The sequence below is a fragment of the Nilaparvata lugens genome, chromosome 13, assembly GCF_014356525.2.
Source record: "Nilaparvata lugens isolate BPH chromosome 13, ASM1435652v1, whole genome shotgun sequence".
In the NCBI taxonomy this organism is placed as follows: domain Eukaryota; kingdom Metazoa; phylum Arthropoda; class Insecta; order Hemiptera; family Delphacidae; genus Nilaparvata; species Nilaparvata lugens.
The window spans coordinates 4,437,549-4,459,939 of NC_052516.1; the positions used below are offsets into that span (position 1 = coordinate 4,437,549).

At 37.1% G+C, this 22,391-nt stretch overlaps 1 protein-coding gene across 1 annotated transcript in view; it reads left to right on the plus strand.

The window, feature by feature from the left end:
* LOC111054675 (glypican-5-like) overlaps positions 1-22,391 on the plus strand; it is a 203,932-nt gene that overhangs the window by 64,681 nt on the left and 116,860 nt on the right. The window lies entirely within an intron of this gene.

Here is a 22,391-nt window from a genome sequence, read left to right on the forward strand (position 1 = left end):
TGTGTGTGGTGTGTGTGTGTGGTGGTGTGTGTGTTGTGGTGTGTGTGTGTGTGTGTGTGTGGTGTGTGGTTGTGTGTGTGTGTGTGTGTGTGTGTGTGTGTGGGTGTGTGTGGTGTGTGTGGTGTGTGTGTGTGTGTGTGTGTGTGTTGTGTGTGTGGGTGTGTGTGTGTGTGTGTGTTGTGGTGTGTGTGTGGGTGTGTGTGTGTGTGTGTGTGTGTGTGGTGTGTGTGTTGTGTGTGTGTGTGTGTGTGTGTGTGTGTGTGTGTGGTGTGTGTGTGTGTGTGTGTGTGTGTGTGGGTGTGTGTGTGTGTGGTGTGTGTGTGTGTGTGTGTGTGTGTGTGTGTGTGTGGTGTGGTGTGTGTGTGTGGTGTGTTGTGTGTTGGTGTGTGTGTGTGGGTGTGTGTGTGTGGGTGTGTGGTGTGTGTGTTGTGGTGTGTGTGTGTGTGGTGTGTGTGTGTGTTGTGTGTGTGTGTGTGGGTGTGGTGTGTGTGTGTGTGTGTGTGTGTGTGTGTGTGTGTGTGTGTGTGTGTGTGTGTGTGTGTGTGTGTGTGGGTGTGTGTGTTGTGTGTGTGTGTGTGTGTGTGTGTGTGTGTGTGGTGTGTGTGTGTGTGTGTGTGTGTGTGTGTGTGTGTGTGTGTGTGTGTGTGTGTGTGTGTGGTGTTGTGTGGTTGTGTGTGGTGTGTGTGTGTGTGTGTGGTGTGTGTTGTGTTTGTGTGTGTTGTGTGTGTGTGTGGTGTGTGTGTGTGGTGTGTGTGTGGGTGTGTGTGTGTGTGTGTGTGTGTGTGTGTGTGGTGGTGTGGGTGTGTGTTGTGTGTGTGTGTGTTGGTGTGTGTGTGTATGTATTTATTCTTTTGTAGAATCTAATAAGGGTTTTATAGCTCTCAACTATTGGTTGTGATCGTATCTGGTATAGTTTCCTCTTCCTCACAAATTAGTTGAGCCATTTTACTATGAGCAAAAGGTGATAAGCTGCTCTAGACTAGACTCACCTTTTTTGAAGCATTTGCTTCAAAAGTTGAGCAAATGTGCGTCTGTGTACACGATATCTCATCTCCCAATTAACGGAATGACTTGAAATTTAGAACTTAAGGTCCTTACTATATAAGGATCCGACACGAATTTCGATCAAATACAATTCAAGATGGCGGAAATGTTGTCAAAAACAGGGTTTTCGCGATTTTCTCGAAAACGGTTCCAACGGTTTTGATCAAATTTATACCTAAATAATAGTTATTGATAAGCTCTATCAACTCCCACAAGTCTCATATATCTGTAAAAAATTTCAGGAGCTCCGCCCCATCTATGCAACGTTTGATTTTAGATTCCCAATTGTCAGGCTTCAGATACAAAAGCAAAAAATTTCAAGTGGAAAAGATTCAGCATGAAAATCTCTACAATTAATGTTCAGTAGCGTTTCCACCTAAAATTGAAAATAAGCTCGAAATTCGAGAAAATGTCAATATTTAATTGCAAACTGTTGGCAACTATTGATACTATTTAAATCATTCACTATGAAGAGATAGCAGACCTAGTGTGTCTCCAGCGTTTTTGTCCTGTCACCAGCTGGCTCAGATCTTTGAGTAGTGGACTAGTAGACTTGAGATGCGCGAGTACACTAGCGTCAGGTGATCAATTTTTTTCATAACGGCAAGGAAAGTTGTGTAAGTACACCAGATTTTTTCTATTGATATTACAATGAAGTAGTTTGAGGTATTTGAATCTGAAAGTTTCATCATATAGAATATTATAGCAAAAGAATATATACATTGGTATTGTAGGAAATATGCTGGCAGTTTAACGTGAACCTCACACTATACAGTGTAATATATAAAGAGTGTGGGACGATCATAAATTAAAGCAATACGGATGTGATTAGGAGACGACCCTAGTGTCATGCACAGACTGTCCACTTCCGTAACTCACTTCTTCTTCTTCTTCTTCTTCTTCTTCTTCTTCTTCTTCTCTTCTTCTTCTTCTCCTTCTTCTTCTTCTTCTTCTTCTTCTTTTTCGCCTTCTTCTTCTTCTTCTTCTCCTTCTTCTTTTTCGCCTTCTTCTTTTTCTTCTTCTTCTTCTTCTTCTTTTTCGCCTTCTTCTTTTTCTCCTCTCTCCCTCCTCCTCCTCCTCCTCCCCCTCTCCTCCTCCTCCTCCTCCTCCTCCTCCTCCCTCCTCCTCCTCCTCCTACACCTCCTCCTCCTCCTTCTAAACTCTTCTATCATCTTCTACAACACCTTTTTCTCGTATTTGCACCTTCCGTTATATTGCCATATTTTTCTCCTACTGTCTAGACCATCATCTTTTGCCATCTATTTACAAACTTTACCAAACTTTTACTTTTTTCATCTAATTTCAAACATAATAATATAGCTATTTAAAAGCAAAAACCTAATCACCCCAACATTTCCTTTCACGTTTATAACATAATCAAACAGAACCTTTCAGGTATATTCCATCTAATTCTATAGGCAGGACAAATTGAAATCTAGCCGGTTTGGGATCCCCCCCTGACGTAAGCTGTATTATTCTTTTTCGCCACACTTGGATGTAATGAGCTGGTTTACGTGCGTCATATGGAGGCCGAAAGTGATGTGAACGTGTTTACAAAATAGTTTATGAAACGGAATCAGTTTATGCTTCTGGAATTGAATAAAGTTTTTGCAATAAGATACTATAATTTTATTTGGATGAATGAAATACAAATGAGATATTATAAACTATTCAAATTCAATTTTCAGAGTATAATAGAATCCAACCTCAAACCTCCTAGTTACAGCGTTTATCACGGAACATGGTGGATAAACGGAATCATTTTATGCTTCTAGAATTCAATAAAGTATTCTGCAATAATATACTATCATTTTATTTGGATGAATAAAAGACAGATAAGATTTATATTATAAACTATTCAAATAATTCGATTTTCAGAGTAGGATAGAACTTCTAACCTAAACTCCCGTTGACATCCAGATTGGCTAAAACATTTATAATAATTTCATGTTATTGTCATTTGGAAGAATAAAAAGTATAAACTCAACCTCTTACATAATTATTGAACATAATCTTTTAGACAAATCAGAATAAAAAATAAAAATACTTGGACAATTTCTTGATATTCAGATTACCTCAGATTTGCTAGACCTTCCACTTTTGCTTTCGGAAGTGCTTATAATAGACAATTATTTTCATATATATATATATATATATATACATATTGTTTATTTTTCTGTGTGGCGAAAAATAACGTTCCCACCATGGGCAAAAGTGTTTTTCCGGCTCTCAATCGGTTGAAAACCGATTTCGAGCCAGAAAAGTCTCATTGTCGGCCCTAGATGCGAAATATACTATTGCATCATTCTGATAGGAGTCTCGAAAATATTTTCACTGGAGAAGTATGATAAGCACATCTCAAAATGTAGAGTTCAATTTAGTCAAAAGTTGGTCTATACATCAAGTTAGAAATCATTTCAAGCTAGAATTAACCAACTCACCAACATTTTGCCAACAGACTTTGACCAATTTTAAGCCTCAGCGCTCCAGGCTCCAGCTGATGTCTCATTGATTTCACAGAGGCGTTTGATGTGTTTCCGCTGCCGCCTCACTTCTGCTCGCTGAACGCTGATATTTCACACTCTGATCGCTGAACGCTTATATTGAAATGCTGACTGAACAGTGGTGTTCCTCTACCCCTTTCCATACTATAGTAAGATTCATACCAAAACCGTCAGCATTGGTTGCATGTGCCAGTATTGATGTTTTTTATAAGCGATGCTGACTTCTAGAACAACACCGATTCCTACGTATAGTTTTAATTCATCTCACTGGATACTATCATAGAGAAACAATAGCATAAGTAGATATCCCATGGTATAGGGAATTTATGTCGCAACTTTTACTGTTATCTCAAGCCGATAGTCCACATAGTTCTTTCCTGTGAAGCTTTATGACGCTGGTAGTCTCTCATATTGTGCCTTTCATATACTCTCACACCAACAAAACAGTAAAATTCGACAATAATCGACAGTAATCGGCTTGAGATAACAGTAAAAGTTGCGACATGAACGCCCTATACCATGGGATATCTACTTACGCTATGGTAGAACCCAGTTAAGTTTGAGTCAACCGACTTATATTAACTGGGTTCTACCATAGCGTAGTAGATATCCCATGGTATAGGGCGTTTATGTCGCAACTTTTACTGTTATCTCAAGCCGATTACTGTCGATTATTGTCGATTTTCACTGTTTTGTTGGGGTTATAGTGTATGAACGGCACAATTTGAGAGACTACCAGCGTCATAAAGCTTCACAGGAAAGAACTACGTGGACTATCGGCTTGAGATAACAGTAAAAATTGCGACATAAACGCCCTATACCATGGCATATCTACTTACGCTATGGTAGAACCCAGTTAAGTTTGAGTCAACCGACTTATATTAACTGGGTTCTACCATAGCGTAAGTAGATATCCCATGGTATAGGGCGTTTATGTCGCAACTTTTACTGTTATCTCAAGCCGATTACTGTCGATTATTGTCGATTTTCACTGTTTTGTTGGGGTTATAGTGTATGAACGGCACAATTTGAGAGACTACCAGCGTCATAAAGCTTCACAGGAAAGAACTACGTGGACTATCAGCTTGAGATAACAGTAAAAATTGCGACATAAACGCCCTATACCATGGCATATCAGATCTACTAAATGCAATCGTTTCTCTATGATACTGTTTATCTGGTTTCGTCTGCATCAAATTCTCTCTCTTTCTCTTCTACTTTTTCTTTGTATTTCCATCAACTTCCTTTACCTTTTCTGCTACTCTTTCTGCTCTCTCTTCTTCGTCTCTTCTTTCTTCTATTTCCACCCAGTTTCACTTACCATTTCTGCTTCGTTTCTATCAAATTATTCACTCTCTCACAATTCATCTCACCGTATACTCTCTGGTTTCTCTTGCTTCCTTTACTTCGTCTGCATCAAATTCTCTTTCTCTCTCTTTCTCTTCTTCATCTAATCTTTCTTCTGTTCCCATCATCTTCCTTGTTACCAGCACTTTTGCTTCGTTTCTATCAAATCATTCTCTCTCTTCTTTCTTCTATTTCCACCCAGCTTCATTTACCATTTCTGCTTCGTTTCTATCAAATCATTCTCTCTCTTCTTTCTTCTATTTCCACCCAGCTTCATTACCATTTCTGCTTTGTTTCTATCAAATCATTCTCTCTCTTCTTTCTTCTATTTCCACCCAGCTTTTCATTTTTACTATTTATGCTTCGCTTCTATCAAATCATTCTCTCTCTTCTTTCTTCTATTTCCACCCAGCTTCATTTACCATTTCTGCTTTGTTTCTATCAAATCATTCTCTCTCTTCTTTCTTCTATTTCCACCCAGCTTCATTTACTATTTCTGCTTCGTTTCTATAATATTATTCTCTCTCACACACACACACACACACACAGTCCATCCTATCGTAAGCTTTTTCGAATTAATAGGTCATTGGCACTGCACTGCTCCGTAAATACTACTCGACCGTGGTAACTCTCAAATTTAAATTCGACTCGAATGACTTCACTTCAGTGCTAAGCAGCCAATTCCTAAGCGCCACCAATCTACTTTACATTTTAACTTTACACTAAAATAATATATTGAATGTTGCAGCTCTCATCTATTAAAACAATTCGTAATATTAGTTCCGTTTGTTACGCCAATATCAAACTGAAATATACTGAAAGCTTGATCATTGAGCAGCAGAACTTAGTGAGGGTGAAGCCCTATTGTTGACGCCGTTTGAATTTAATGGAGTTTGGCGCTGAGTAGATATTAATATTATTTATTTTTAATTCTTGGGACAATACATAAATCTAATATCTGTCTCTCTCCTCACTCACTCTCTCTCTCTCTCTCTCTCCATCTCTCTCTTTTTCCAACCACGTCAAATCCTCTCATTTTTTCTATAGTGAGCTTTACGTTATGAAGTGAGTACATGATTAGCTAGCATTGGTTATGCATTCTTGCCTGTCATTGAACAAAGCTGATCAGGAAAATCACTTGAAAATGGCATTAAAAGCCGAAACATGTGGTCTAAAATAATTTAAAAGGGTACTCAGATTTCTATTTCTATTTATATTAAAAGTAACCCTAAAGAAAAAGACAATAAAGCTGATCATCTAACCTTCTCTAGTTCTTCATTTTTGCTAATTACCTTGTTTGCTTTCAAGACATAATAGGGCCTGATGTACATGAACTACAGAAATGTTCTATCTAATCACAGTAAATTGAGATTAATCCCCATAGGAATGCAAAAATTCCCCTCACGAAGGTCCAGTTGCACAAAAGCCGGTTAAATTTAAATCCTTATTAACTTCACGTGAACCAAATCAGAGAAGACCATTTCAAAAAGACAGATCTACCGAAATTAATCAGGATTGAAAATAACCCGTTTTTTTGCAACCGGCACTAAGTACCTGATTGAATGATTACAAAAGTTCAACAACTGAGTCATAATTTTGACACAGTCCCACACACATGAACTCGCTCACTCACTTCCATCACCAACAAACGACGAAATAATTATAATCAGCTGTTTTTCCAAGGATGAATAATAATTATCCTTTTAATGTCCTTCAGCAAGTTTTTCCAGGGATGAGACCTTGTGCAATTGAATATTTATATTATAAACCCTACTGTTGACGCCGTTTGAATATAATGGAGTTTGGCGCTGAGTAGCTAGGTTCAATCTTCCCCGTCTACTGGCGCACTCTAGTGCATAATTGTTTAATTGTTTGTTTTGGAATTTTCAAGTTCAGTCGGTTTGCATAGCTGCCTTCGTTGACAGGACAGTTTGACTCGTTTGTTGATTTGTATTTCTATCGGAAATTATTAATTGTAGTTCCGTGTCTCCGATCGTAGGGAGTAATAATTAAATTTAAAGTACATGTGAGAATTTGAGTATTTTTTATATTGAAAGTAGTAGTGAATTAATACCTAGTAAAATTGAGAAGCAGAATTCCATACATGATTCAACAACTCTATGCAGTGCCTGGCCACATCATAAATCATCAGAGGTCACGTGATTTATTTACATTTCTCTATTCCTTAATTCTTTCCTTTACCTTTTTACCACCCAAACCTATAGATAAAAATCACTCTGACTTACAGCATAGATCATCAGCCGGGGTAAGTTTTTCATTGCATCATGAATGGATTCATTAGTATTTTTCTGCCAGAATATATTGATTAAAATTACAGTGCACTTGATCAGAAATTTGTATAACCACCTATGATTGGCCATTAGCTGTTGGCCAATGACGATTGAGCTCTACTGTCATTGACCGAGACGGGACAAGTCAAAGTGCCGGTTGCACAACAGCCGGTTAATTTTTAACCGTGATTAATTTCACGAGAACCAATCAGAGAAGGCCTTCTTGATAAGACGGCTTCTCTGATTGGTTCTCGTAGAACTAATCACGGTTAAAAATTAACCGGCTGTTGTGCAACCGGCACTAAGTATTCCAAATATGGTCATGAGAAAAGTAACGGGTATTGATTTTGATTTGATCTATGTCCATAATGTGATTAATGATTTATAACACGAGTTTCAACTACCATATCTTCACAACAACACAGAAATTTATTTGAATAGAAGGTGAAAAATATTTCTAAAACATTTCCCTTGTAATACAATATACCAACTCAAACTTTACTAACTTCTTCAAAACACAGACTTCAATAATGAAGTTGCGCTCATTATTTATTCAACATCTGCCCATCACCATTCGGCATCAGTGGGTTTTCCAAAAGAGAAAACTCTCAACAGTTTCTTCTCTACATTTTCCCCAACTTCTCCCCGGGAAAACCGTCTTCACAATGCAAGAAAAGCCTTCATTCAGCGTACACAGACTTTTCCTCCAACTTCTAATTATCGTTATTTTGTTACAAGGAGATAATTTTCCGCTGTTTATCTGAGGAAAAAATGCAATAACAATGGAAAAGTGCATGAATACAATGAGGAAAATTCAGTTGGGAAAATGTTCATTTCTCGAGCTGTGAAGTCGATAATGAACGGAGTCAAGTTTTAATTTTGTAGAAAACTCGAGAAATGTTTGTTGTTCGGAGAAGTTTGTAATAGAATAAAAAGTTTTCAATGTTTTAGTTGGTGCGTTAAGCGACTTGAGATGTGAAATTTGATTAAATTCAACTTGAAATTTCACCCAACCTGATGAAATTCGAGGAATATTTTTGATGTGTTCAACCCATTAATCCTAATGAAATCTAAGGCCCGTTTGCACGAAAGCCGGTTGAATTTTAACCGTGATTAATGATACGAGAACCAGTCAGTGAAGCAGTCTTTTCAAAAACCTCTTCTCTGATTGGTTCTCGTAAAGTTAATCACGGTTGGAATTTAACCGGCTTTTGTGCGACCGGGTCAAAGAGTTTTAGTTGGATACCGTGATAAGAAGACTACACTGAAATAATTTCAGTTAATTATTATTAATTATTAGTTAATTAATTATTATTGTTAATTATTAACATCCACAGTCAGCATACCTCATATATAACATCAATGCTACCCGTTAAATCAGTGCTGACAGTTTGGAAAGCAAATTTTTACCCACTGAACTTGATGAATCAAGGGCCCGGTTGCACAAAAGCCGATTAAATCATAACCGTGATTAATTCCACGAGAACCAATTAGAAGGCCTTTTTGATAAGACGGCTTCTCAGATTGGTTCTCGTGAAATTAATCACGGTTAAAATTTAACCGGCGAACGGCACAAAAAGGTTTACGATTCTCCAGTTGATTCCATTTCGTGAACTCAAACTTTGAAGGTAAAATTTAATGGAATTTCAGTGTATCAAACTTAATTAAATCATGAGCTTAGGGTCCAGTTGATTTAGTTTGTATGCTTAAACTTCAATGCACATTACGTTGATGAAATTAGATGATATTGAACTAAGTTGAAATTGTGGAGATATTTTGTAAAGTTGGCGTTGAAATATGTCAGCAACAGATGCACATGGTTGACAACTGGTTATCAAGTAAATATTTGGACATTGAAGTGAATTAAAGTGAGATAACTTCGAACTAACCGTATTCCTTTTCAAATGCAATCAATGCTGATAATTTGTGGTGAATCTCACTTTTTATCTTATTATCCTCCAATGACTCTATTCGCGGACAGTTACTTCATGCGTTACTTCTATTAATTATTCATCTCAATTACTAATTACATACTCATTACTTATCAGCTCATCACTGAATCCAGTGCGAAACTGTAAGGGTACAAACAGAACTGTTAGGACGATTTATGTAGATTTCAGCTCGATATCTACCTTCCATATCTATATCTATCAATGACTCCCGTTGTCACAATGAAGCCCGGTTGTCATTGATATCATAGAGAAACAATAGCGTAAGTAGATATCCCATGGTATAGGGAATTTATGTCGCAACTTTTACTGTTATCTCAAGCCGATTACTGTCGATTATTGTCAATTTCCACTGTTTTGTTGCAGTGATAGTGTATGAACGGAACAATATGAGAGACTACCAGTGTCACACTACTGCATAGGAAAGAACTATGTGAGCTATCGGCTTGGGATAACAGTAAAAGTTGCGACATAAACGCCCTATACCATGGGATATCTACTTATGCTATCGTTTCTCTATGTTGATATAGATATGATAGATATAGATATGGAAGGTAGATATCGAGCTGAAATCTACATATCGTCCTAACAGTTCTGTTTGTACCCTTACAGTTTCGCACTATATTCAGTGATGAGCTGATAAGTAATGAGTATGTAATTAGTAATTGATATCTACCTTCCATATCTATAACAATGACTCCCGGTTTTCACAAAAGTCTGTTAACTACTAATCAGAGATGCTTTTTTTTCGAAATGACTCCTCTGATTGGTTCTCGTGGCATTTAATCATGATTAAAATTTAGCAGGCTTTTGTGACCAATCAGAGAAGGCTTTTTCGAAAAGACTCCTCTGATTGGCTCTCGTGGAATTTAATCATGGTTAAAATGTAACAGGCTTTTGTGCAACCGGGCACAAATGTTTTTATAATTGCACAGATCTTCACCGCGACTTACTCGTTCTGTTCGCACCTATCTTTAGTATTGTATAAATTTTAGAATTATTGCAATCGTAATGATATACGACGTCAGAGTCCTGTATCTTTGCCTATCAGCGGAGGGCCACTACCCGTTAAATAACATCAAACATTTTTGAAAATGTATCTTTCCATAAATAACAGATACTATATTTTGTATCTTCTCAAAAGCAACGTGTCGCATCCGAAAAGATACAAAATCTGGTGTGGCGCACTCACACAACTTTCCTTTCCGTTATGAAAATTGATCACCTGACGCTAGTGTACACGCGCATCTCAAGTCTACTATTCAAAGATTTGAGCCAGCTGGTGACAGGGCAATAACGCTGGAGACACACGAGGTCTGCTATCTCTTCATAGTCAATCATTTAATAGAATCAACAGTTGGCAACAGTTTGCAATTATTGGATAATAACATTTTCTCCAATTTCGAGCTTATTTTCAATTTTAGGTGAAAATGTTACTGGACAATTGTAGAGATTTTCATACCCAATCTTTTCCACTTGGAATTTTTCGTTTAAATTGTATCTGAAGCCTGATAATTGGGAATCTAAAATCAAACTTTGCATAGATGAGGCGGAGCTCCTGAAATATTTGCAGATATAAGACTTGTGGCAGTTGATAGAGCTTATCAATGACTATTCTAGGTATAAAATTGATCGAAATCGTTAAAGCCGTTTTCGAGAAAATCGCGAAAAACCCTGTTTTTGACAACATTTTTGCCATTTTAGCCGCCATCTTGAATTGCATTTGATCGAAATTGTTCGTGTCGGATCCTTATAGTGTAAGAACCTTAAGTTTCAAGTCGTTCCGTTAATTGGGAGATGAGATATCGTGTACACAGACGCACATACACTCATACACACACATACACACACACACACACACACACACACACCACACACACACACACACACACACACACACACACAGACACATACACACCAATACCCAAAAACCACTCTTTTGGACTCAGGGGACCTCGAAACGTATAGAAATATAGAAATTGGGGTACCTTAATTTTTTTCGGAAAGCAATACTTTCCTTACCTATGGTAATAGGGCAAGGAAAGTAAAAATTTTTGAAAATTTATCTTTCCATAAATAACAGAACTATCTATCTTTTGTATCTTCTCAAAAGCAGCGTGTTGCATTTGAAAAGATATACAAGGAGCTTCAATGTATCTTTTCATAAGCAACATATCCTCTTTTGTATCTTCTCAAAAGCAACTTGTTACATCCGAAAAGATACACAAGGAGGGAGCTTTTTGGAGTTACGTTCTTTTAGCACAACACAGCCTATCAGCTGACATTCGTTCAACATGTTCTTTCCATTGTTGGTGATACGTTGCAACTCTCTCATTCTTGAAGAATCTTTGTGTGTAGGGAGCTTCCTCCATCTAGGGATATAGGGTCTCTGAAGCCTGATGTTTTTGCAATGTTTTCCATAAGAAAATAGAGATGTTAAAACCCCTGAATAAGGCTAATTACTTTTTTCCAACAAACAAACAATGTTTCCAAGCTCTGCAACTTGTCTAAGATTCTTTTTGCAACGTAAACATGCCTTTAAATGCACGAGCAAATACTGCAATGATGGACTGCACTAATAATTGAAGACAACTGTTATGCATTCAATCAAACTGTCAGTCAACTCATTGGCAACAGTTAACTGATCAACTACTTCCATTCATTTATCATTCAATCAAACTGACAGTCAACTCATTGGCAACAGTTAACTGATCAACTACTTCCATTCATTTATCATTCAATCAAACTGACAGTCAACTCATTGGCAACAGTTAACTGATCAACTACTTCTATTCATTTCTCAAACTAGTTAGCGTTTATAACCGTACAATAAAGCTTCTTTGTAGCAGCTACACTTATCAATCAAGTGTATTGTGCAACTAGAGTCCAAATCACTTCAAATAGTCAGCATTTCTTATAGATATCATCAATATTTCTCATTCAATGCAATGCTGCAAGTGAATCTCACAAAAGCAATTATTACGAAACGTATTTATCAGTTAGAAAGGTTGCAACAGTTGAACCATTTTAGACGCATCGGGCATTGCAATTCGAATTCCGTTTTGCATATAGAAGCATACATTCAAGTCGCAGAAATTTTCAATTATAGAATGTTCTACAGTAAATGGGGAATTACAAATTTGATAGATTACCTCAAACATAACTATTCAAGTAGCTTACAATTATTGAATCATTAAACGAAAATCCAAATTAAATGCTGAAAATCAGCCCGAAGACTTCTGCTACTGCAAATATTGACAACAGGGTAAACAGCTAGATGGAAATTCGATGAGCGCTACTATACAAAAATTATTTGTCAGCCCGGGAATTAGCGAATTCTATGGTAGAATTTTCAAAGTCAATAAAATAGATCACATATCAGCTGATGAGATCTCTGTGATAATTTTCACCATTCTAATTGAAAGTCTTCAATTGATTGACCGAGCGAAGTGAGGTCTAAGATTCAAGTCGACGGTTTGGCATTTCTCTTAATGTTTAAATGTTTATATGTTTTTATGTTGCGCATTTGCGGCAAAACGCGGTAATAGATTTTCTTGAAATTTGACAGGTATGTTCCTTTTTAAATTGCGCGTCGACGTATATACAAGGTTTTTGGAAATTTTGCATTTCAAGGATAATATAAAAGGAAAAAGGAGCCTCTTTCATACGCCAATATTACCGTAAAAATCAGACTATAGAATTATTTATCATAAATCAGCTGTCTAGTGGACTATAATACTACCCGTTCAAAAACATCGAACATCTTGAAAATGTATCTTCCCATTAACGTTAGTAGACAGTTGACTATAATACTACCCGTTCAAAAACATCGAACATCTTGAAAATTCGAACATCTTTCCATCTTTCTTTCTTTTGATGATTGAACATCTTTCCATCAACGTTGTAGACAGTTGCAGCCAGACCTGATAACAGCGTTCACACTCACATTCCGGGACGACACGTCACGGTACGATATAGGACAGAAAGCTCTATGTTTATTTTGGATTTTTTCTAGACATTTTTAATTGTTAAATTATTTATTAATTTTTGAGAAAACATAACAGGTCAATGTAACTCACTGAGCGCGAGGTCTACTGTTCACAGAACTACTAGTATAAATTGCTTCCCCATTCCATTCTTCTTTGTTTATGCAAGTGTGGGGCAACACTGTACCATCTTTCCGGCAGAGAATCATGGCTTGTGCCAACATAGGCATTGCCAGGCGCTATTGCAATAAGCATATAGTAATCCTGTCCGATTGTCAGGCAGCCCTCAAAGCTCTTGACAAGTCCAACTTGAAATCAAGTCCAAATTTGTGTGGGAGTGCCACAAAACACTCAGCAGGCTTGCAACGCTCAACTCTGTGCATCTTGGTTGGGTACCTGGCCATGTAGGCATAGGAGGTAATGAACGTGCAGACGAGCTTGCTAAGCGGGGTTCTAGTATGTCATTCTTTGGCCCAGAGCCAGGCTGTGGCATAAGTAAAACAACTGCCTTCCACACAATAAGTGAATGGTCCAGGGACTTACACAACCAGCAATGGCAGGGTCACCCTGGTAAAAGGCTGCTGGCAGACGCAAGCCCTCCCTTCACCAGGTGGCTGGTGAGTCTGGGTAGAGGTCAGGTCAAGCAGGTGATAGCCCTGATTACTGGACATGGCCACTTCAGGAAACATCTCCACACAATTGGACTCAGAAATGAAAGTCAGATGTGTAGGCTTTGTAATCAGTCTGAAGAGACTGCTAAGCATATCATACTGGATTGTGGAAGACTAGGGGCTAGAAGAAGGGGTCTGTTTGGCTGCAAGCAACCAGGTGAGGAATGGGATGTTGGTATGGGGGAAAAACTCCTGGACCTTGTAAAGGACACGGGAGTTGGTTTGCCTAACTTACATACTACTTGGGAACACAATAAGCTTCGGTTGACGTGTGGGGTTATTTGAACCTTTGGATCTTTGAATCTGTCCCTTCAAAAACATAAAACATAAACATTGTTCTTCACTTTAAAACTTCGACGTTTTTTACTTACACCTTCTCATGTTTTCCTTCCTCCTCAAACTCCTTAACTTTTCCTTCTTCTCCTTCCGCTTCACTTTCTTCACCCACTTCTGCTTATTCACATTCTCTTCTACTTCTTCTTTTTTCTCTAGTCTTTTCTCTTCCTCTTTCTGTTCTCCTTCTTCTTCCCCTCCTCCTACTTCTTCACCAGCACCTTCCTTCTCTTCCTCCTTCTCCTCCACCTCCACCTCACACTTCTTTTCTCCATCTCTTCTTCCTCTTCTTCTTCAATTCAATTCAATTCAATTTATCATGGCTAAACAATGGTAAGCATAGTTCTTCTTCTTTCTGTTGTTCTCCTTCTTCTCCTTCTTCTTCTCCTCCTCCTACTTCTTCCTCAGCACCTTCCTTCTCTTCCTCCTTCTCCTCCACCTCCACCTCACACTTCTTATTCTCCATCTCTTCTTCCTCTTCTTCTTCAATTCAATTCAATTCAATTTATTACTTGTCATGGCTAAACAATGGTAAGCATAGACAATAGTCACATACATTCAAATTTTAACGTTCATTTACAAAGTAAGACTAGATAAATTTTTAAAATTGTGAAAATATAATATTTGAAAACTTATAAATAATATGTCAGTTACAACTCATACTTATATAGAAACAATAAAATCTGGAAACATTAACATTGCACTCGAAAGTAACACGATCGATTCTTAATACATTTTTTTCAGTCTTATTTTGTTTTTCTCCAATCAGTTTATTAGGGATTGCCAAGTATAGGGACACTGGGCTATCAACCAGATTTTCAGTCTTGTCCTGAAAAATGTCAGTGTTTGAGCCTGTTTCAATAGTGGTTCGGCAACGAATTAAATACATACATTTTTTTCAGTCTTATTTTGTTTTTCTCTAATCAGTTTATTAGGGATTGCCAACTATAGGGACACTGGGCTATCAACCAGATTTTCAGTCTTGTCCTGAAAAATGTCAGTGTTTGAGCCTGTTTCAAGTGGTTCGGCAACGAATTAAATACTTTGTTAGCCATATGCTGTGAGCTGTGAGCTAGATTTGTAAAATATCGTTCTGTGTGGCTCAATTCTCAACGCACCTCTGGATCTTGTGTTATGACTATGGATATTCGACCCTGTTGTCCAATTTGTCTTGTATTTGAAGGCAAAGATAGATACATAATATATATAAAGAGCAGGGACAGTCATTCCTTCTTCTTCATTTATTCTTCCCCTCCTTCTCCTCCTACTTCTTCCTCTCCACCTCCTTCTCTTCCTCCTTCTCCATCTCTACTTCTCCTTTACTTCTCCATTACTTCTCCATTCTTCTTCTTCATCTTCTTCTCCTTCTTCTCCTTCACAGTCTATTGACCAGTGTTTCGATGATATCATCATCACCACCGTTTTAGTACAACAATGGCAGTGGTTGACAGTGGCTCATTAATCATTCACACAAGCAGTGGCGGGCAATGCAAAATGAAAAATTAATAAGCTCACTTCAGCGACCAACTTGAACTACTGAGCGACAGCAGCACTTAGTCTTGCAATTTAGTGAGGCCTCAGTTTGACATTTCCTTTGTAGGTGAATATTGCGTTAAATAATTATGCGGGCCAATAATTAGTTTTCGATTAAGGACTGCAGCTGCCCTCAAGCATTGAAAGTGCTTTCAGCTGCCCCGTGGTTATTGACGGTTAATGTCAGAATAGGGGCTGCGAGGGAATTCTTCTATAATCTGGAGAGGTTCAATCATAAACTGTTCAAGATATAACAAAGCTTTAGAAAATCTAACAATTGTAAACACAAAATTGTTGTCAGAGAGGGGGCTGAGAAGAATTATTCTATAATCTGGAAAGGTTCAATCCACTGATCATAAAATGTTCAAGATTTAACAAGGCTTCATAAAATCTAACAATTGTAACCACAAAATTGTTGTCAGAGAGGGGGCTGAGAAGAATTATTCTATAATCTGGGGAGGTTCAATCCACTGATCATAAAATGTTCAAGATTTAACAAGGCTTCATAAAATCTAACAATTGTAACCACAAAATTGTTGTCAGAGAGGGGGCTGAGAAAATTCTTCTATAATCTGGGGAGGTTCAATCCACTGATCATGAAATGTTCAAGATATAACAAGGCTTCATAAAATCTAACAATTGTAACCACAAAATTGTTGTCAGAGAGGGGGCTGAGAAGAATTCTTCTATAATCTGGGGAGGTTAAATTCACTGATCATAAATGTTCAAGATATAACAAGGCTTCATAAAATCTAACAATTGTAACCACAAAATTGTTGTCAGAGAGGGGGTTGAGAAGAATTATTCTATAATCTGGGGAGGTTCAATCCACTGATCATAAAATGTTCAAGATATAACAAGGCTTCATAAAATCTAACAATTGTAACCACAAAATTGTTGTCAGAGAGGGGGCTGAGAAGAATTCTTCTATAATCTGGGGAGGTTAAATTCACTGATCATAAATGTTCAAGATATAACAAGGCTTCATAAAATCTAACAATTGTAACCACAAAATTGTTGTCAGAGAGGGGGTTGAGAAGAATTATTCTATAATCTGGGGAGGTTAAATTCACTGATCATAAAATGTTCAAGATATAACAAGGCTTCATAAAATCTAACAATTGTAACCACAAAATTGTTGTCAGAGAGGGGGTTGAGAAGAATTATTCTATAATATGGAGAGGTTCAATCCACTGATCATAAACTGTTCAAGATATAACAAAGCTTTAGAAAATCTAACAATTGAGCCTGTTTCAATAGTGGTTCGGCAACGAATTAAATACATACATTTTTTCAGTCTTATTTTGTTTTTCTCTAATCAGTTTATTAGGGATTGCCAACTATAGGGACACTGGGCTATCAACCAGATTTTCAGTCTTGTCCTGAAAAAATGTCAGTGTTTGAGCCTGTTTCAAGTGGTCGGCAACGAATTAAATACTTTGTTAGCCATATGCTGTGAGCTGTGAGCTAGATTTGTAAAATATCGTTCTGTGTGGCTCAATTCTCAACGCACCTCTGGATCTTGTGTTATGACTATGGATATTCGACCCTGTTGTCCAATTTGTCTTGTATTTGAAGGCAAAGATAGATACATAATATATATAAAGAGCAGGGACAGTCATTCCTTCTTCTTCATTTATTCTTCCCCTCCTTCTCCTCCTACTTCTTCCTCTCCACCTCCTTCTCTTCCTCCTTCTCCTTCTCTACTTCTCCTTTACTTCTCCTTTACTTCTCCATTCTTCTTCTTCATCTTCTTCTCCTTCTTCTCCTTCACAGTCTATTGACCAGTGTTTCGATGATATCATCATCACCACCGTTTTAGTACAACAATGGCAGTGGTTGACAGTGGCTCATTAATCATTCACACAAGCAGTGGCGGGCAATGCAAAATGAAAAATTAATAAGCTCACTTCAGCGACCAACTTGAACTACTGAGCGACAGCAGCACTTAGTCTTGCAATTTAGTGAGGCCTCAGTTTGACATTTCCTTTGTAGGTGAATATTGCGTTAAATAATTATGCGGGCCAATAATTAGTTTTCGATTAAGGACTGCAGCTGCCCTCAAGCATTGAAAGTGCTTTCAGCTGCCCCGTGGTTATTGACGGTTAATGTCAGAATAGGGGCTGCGAGGGAATTCTTCTATAATCTGGAGAGGTTCAATCATAAACTGTTCAAGATATACAAAGCTTTAGAAAATCTAACAATTGTAAACACAAAATTGTTGTCAGAGAGGGGGCTGAGAAGAATTATTCTATAATCTGGAAAGGTTCAATCCACTGATCATAAAATGTTCAAGATTTAACAAGGCTTCATAAAATCTAACAATTGTAACCACAAAATTGTTGTCAGAGAGGGGGCTGAGAAGAATTATTCTATAATCTGGGGAGGTTCAATCCACTGATCATAAAATGTTCAAGATTTAACAAGGCTTCATAAAATCTAACAATTGTAACCACAAAATTGTTGTCAGAGAGGGGGCTGAGAAGAATTATTCTATAATCTGGGGAGGTTCAATCCACTGATCATGAAATGTTCAAGATATAACAAGGCTTCATAAAATCTAACAATTGTAACCACAAAATTGTTGTCAGAGAGGGGGCTGAGAAGAATTCTTCTATAATCTGGGGAGGTTAAATTCACTGATCATAAATGTTCAAGATATAACAAGGCTTCATAAAATCTAACAATTGTAACCACAAAATTGTTGTCAGAGAGGGGGCTGAGAAGAATTATTCTATAATCTGGGGAGGTTCAATCCACTGATCATGAAATGTTCAAGATATAACAAGGCTTCATAAAATCTAACAATTGTAACCACAAAATTGTTGTCAGAGAGGGGGCTGAGAAGAATTCTTTTATAATCTGGGGAGGTTAAATTCACTGATCATAAATGTTCAAGATATAACAAGGCTTCATAAAATCTAACAATTGTAACCACAAAATTGTTGTCAGAGAGGGGGTTGAGAAGAATTATTCTATAATCTGGGGAGGTTCAATCCACTGATCATAAAATGTTCAAGATATAACAAGGCTTCATAAAATCTAACAATTGTAACCACAAAATGTTGTCAGAGAGGGGGCTGAGAAGAATTCTTCTATAATCTGGGGAGGTTAAATTCACTGATCATAAAATGTTCAAGATATAACAAGGCTTCATAAAATCTAACAATTGTAACCACAAAATTGTTGTCAGAGAGGGGGTTGAGAAGAATTATTCTATAATCTGGGGAGGTTAAATTCACTGATCATAAAATGTTCAAGATATAACAAGGCTTCATAAAATCTAACAATTGTAACCACAAAATTGTTGTCAGAGAGGGGGTTGAGAAGAATTATTCTATAATCTGGAGAGGTTCAATCCACTGATCATAAACTGTTCAAGATATAACAAAGCTTTAGAAAATCTAACAATTGTAACAACAAAACAGTTGTCAAAGAGGGGGCTGAGAAGAATTCTTCTATAATCTGGGAAGGTTAAATTCACTGATCATAAAATGTTCAAGATATAACAAGGCTTCATAAGATCTAACAATTGTAACCACAAAATTGTTGTCAGAGAGGGGGTTGAGAAGAATTATTCTGTAATCTGGGGAGGTTCAATCCACTGATCATGAACTGTTCAAGATATAACAAAGCTTTATAAAATCTAACAATAATTGTAACAACAAAACTGTTGTCAAAGAGGGGGTTGAGAAGAATATGTTCTATAAACTGATAAGGTTTATACCACTGACCATAACAGATGAAACCATAGAAAAAAGATGGCATGAGAAGATATCCCATGGTATAGGGCGTGTATGTTCCAAATCTCACTTTCAACTCTAGCCGATAGTCCTAGTAAGTTATTTATCGTGAAGCTATTTAAGTGACGCTGGTAGTCTCTCATACTGTGCCGTTCTGACACTCTAACCCAGCTAAAATAGTAATAATACAAAGTAGGTGACAAAATCTGCTTGAGTTGACAAAAATCGGCTTGAAATTTTGAATATTGCATAAATGCTTCTCATTCGGCCAATACTGCTGCTGATAGTTTCAAGTGAGTCTCTCACTTTAAGCTGTGGTCAAACCTACCACAGCCTTTTAATACAGCCAATGGCTGCACTCTTGCAAATATATTCCCACAGTTAGGAACTTGACCAGCAGTGTATATATATCCCAGCTACTGTAATTTTGTAAGGTGGAAATTTAGGTTTCTCTTAAGATAATAATTCTTTACCTTCACCTGATTCTCTGTACTATTTTTTTTCTACTACTAACACATTAATCCCGATAAAAAATAATTGATAAATGAAAAAAAAAACAAATTGTACAGAGAATCAGGTGAAGGTAAAGAATTATTGTAAGAAGAACGTAAATTTCCACTGCACAATTTAGAGTAGCTGGGATATATACACTGCTGGTCAAGTTTCTAACTGTGGGAATATAGTTGGATGTGTGCAGCCAATGCTATCGTGATTATTTGAACATTTGATTATATTTTATTCGGTAATAACTTACAAAGTTATGTGATAACAAGGTGGTGGCAAGGCAGAGAATCTGTTCTCCTATCTTTCTCCACTACCATTATAACGAGGACCTAAATATAATTACAGACAATACAGATGAGATTTTACAAGGTATGAACTTGTAGATTATTGAACTATTTTAAGATGAAATAATGCTATTTGAATTACGATGATAATGATGTTTGTTGTATTCACATGAATCTGCGTAGTTAAATAAGCAGATCACCGTCCCTTCTTTGATTTTTTGTAAAAAAACCTTTGGTATCATCACATATCAAACCTCAATTATATTGTAACTTCTCTTAGTGCCGGTTGCACAACAGCCGGTTAAATTTCAACCGTTATTAATTTCACGAGAACCAATCAGAGAAGCCGTCTTTTCAAAAATGCCTTCTCTGATTGGTCCTCGTGAAATTAATCACGGTTAAAATTTAACCGGCTGTTGTGCGACCGGGCCTCAATGTAACGTATATTCTTTACTCTCTACTATTGAATACTATTTACTCTCTACTGAATACTTCTGCAGATAGTCCAAGATAAACAGTATTACATGAGAGATGTTTTCATAAATAAATACATTGAAGCGAATATTTGAACGAAAACAGTATACTTCTAAAAAGCTTCCAGTCCCTGAAGACATTTTTGTATCGTACGATCCATGTCATACACGATATTTGTCATAAATAATATGATATCTGTCAGATAACACATGACATGCATTCACTTTTTCCATCCGTAAGGAAAACAATAGGAGATGCATAGACATTTCCCAGATACCTCCTGAGAGATTTTTCCGTTTTCATTTCGGGAAAGCGTAGTCGTCACGGTTGGTGGGAAAGCTATTCCGATTTTTCCAATTTCCCGGCGAAGTTTTGCCGCCGCTTATTGGTAAATAAACTGAGGTGGAATATTGGGCGGTTGTGATATGAATTTTTAGAATGGGTTGTTGGGTGGTCGTGTTATGAATTTCAATGTTTTGCTCAGAATATGCCCTGAAGAAGAGCAAATTGATTTCACGCCAGGGGATGTATTGCAGTAATAAAAGAGCATCAACTAAGGGAATTATTCCTCGAAAGAACTTGTTTATGTGATGTTGTTAAATTGGAAAATTATGTTAAAGTAATTTGATAATCCATGATTGAGGAACATTTGAACAGTTAAATTATTTTTACTTTCCTTGCCCTATTACCATAGATAAGGAAAGTATTGCTTTCCGAAAAAAATTAAGGTATCCCAAATTACAAATTTCTATACGTTTCAAGGTCCCCTGAGTACAAAAAAGTTGTTTTTGGGTATTGATCTGTATGTGTGTGTGTGTGTGTGTGTGTGTGTGTGTGTGTGTGTGTGTGTGTGTGTGTACACGATATCTCATCTCCCAATTAACGGAATGACTTGAAATTTGGAACGTAAGGTCCTTACAATATAAGGATCCGAAACGAACAATTTCGATCAAATGCTATTCAAGATGACGGCTAAAATGGCGAATATGTTGTCAACAACAGGGTTTTCCGCGATCTTCTCGAAAACGGCTCCAACGATTTTGATTAAAGTTATACCTAAAATATTCATCGATAAGCTCTATCAACTGCCACAAGTCCCATATCTGTAAAAATTTTCGGAGCTCCGCCCCATCTATGCAAAGTTTGATTTTAGATTCTCAATTATCAGGCTTCTGATACAATTTAAACAAAAAATTTCGAGTGGAAAAGATTGAGCATGAGAATCTCTACAATTAATGTTCAGTAACATTTTCACCTAAAATTAAAAATAAGCTCGAAATTCGAGAAAATGTGATTATCCAATTGCAAACTTTTGGCAACTCTTGATTCTATTAAATGATTCACTATGAAGAGATAAGAGACCTCGTGTGTCTCCACCATTATTGCCCTGTCACCAGCTGGCTCAAATCTTTGAATAGTAGACTTGAGATGCGCGGGAACACTAGCGTCAGGTGATCAATTTTCATAACGGCAAGGAAAGTTGTGTGAGTGCGTGCGCCACACCAGATTTTTTTCTGAGGATGGTGTGCCCACTTAATACTTTGTGTAAATAAACGATGTATTGGTGTAATAAAAGAGCCTCAACAGAGAAAATTATTCTCAAAATTACTTGTTTATAGGAATGTATTGTTTCATAGGATGTAGTAAAATTGAAAAATAATGTGAAACTAATCGATTTTCCATGATTGATGATCAGTTGATCAGTTCAATTTTTTTTTGCTGAAGATG